General features: G+C 32.9%; 1 protein-coding gene across 1 annotated transcript in view; it reads right to left on the reverse strand.

Annotated features, from left to right (window-relative positions):
• The window catches only part of LOC109329267, a 3,913-nt gene that overhangs the window by 1,507 nt on the left and 1,373 nt on the right, over positions 1 to 1,033 (reverse strand). The gene's annotated exons all lie outside the window — the stretch shown is intronic.

Here is a 1,033-nt window from a genome sequence, read left to right on the forward strand (position 1 = left end):
AGTATAGAGTCATGGCCTTAGCAGCATGTGAAGCACAATGGTTACTTTACTTGATGCATGACTTGCAGATTGAGCATCCTCAACCTGTAATGTTGTATTGTGACAATGAATCGGTTATTCACATTGCTGCAAATCCAATCTTCCATGAGAGGACCAAACATATCGAAGTGGATTTTCATTAAATAAAAGAAAAAGTTGAAGCTGGATTGATACATCTTCTTTCTATTCCTACTACATCTCAAGTAGCAGTCAATTTTACTAAGTCGTTATCACCTCATCTGTTCCAGAATTTATAATCCAAGCTTGGGATGTTAGACATCCACATCCCAGCTTGTGGGGGGCTCTTGGAGTTGACTAATGAAGCTAATAATCATCACAAAGAAATTAAGGAAGCAAGGATCACAAACTGATTTCCAAATTCCTTCTTCCTCCATGTTTATCTTTTATGTTTATCATTGGGCCTTCTCTAGTTTTACTTTTCTGTTTGGCCCATTCCTTCTCTTAGTTAGTTTTAGAAGGTTGTTACTTTTCTGGTGGTTATTTCTGTTTTGAATAACCATCAAAAGTTACTATAAATAGCCATGTACATTCCCATTTATAATCAATAAAAAATTTCCTGAGGTATTCTTTTAATCATCTTCACGTTCCTTCTGTTTTCTCCCTCATTTTGTTTTTCTTTCACTTTTCAAGATAGGATACCATGTTTAACAAGAACAGTGTTGATGCCTTTATCATAAATGTAAATGCATATTCAATTAAAATTTGTCTAGAGGCAAAGGTGACTAACATAAAAATGTCTAACCAGAGGTGTCCATATCCAACATGGGACTTTGTGAATATGTTAATGTCATGCTGCTTTGTGTTTTTTTTATGTATATATGGGTTCAAATTTTCACTTATAGTATACACTACCTTGATTTTTTATCTATAAATAATATATGTAAGAGTGAAAACAGTAGATATAGTGTATATTTAGTGGTTCATCTATATACACTATTTAGATTTGCATTATATGCTTCTACTATTAAATTGA

This window comes from Lupinus angustifolius, chromosome LG16, assembly GCF_001865875.1.
Source record: "Lupinus angustifolius cultivar Tanjil chromosome LG16, LupAngTanjil_v1.0, whole genome shotgun sequence".
NCBI classification, from domain to species: Eukaryota; Viridiplantae; Streptophyta; class Magnoliopsida; order Fabales; family Fabaceae; genus Lupinus; species Lupinus angustifolius.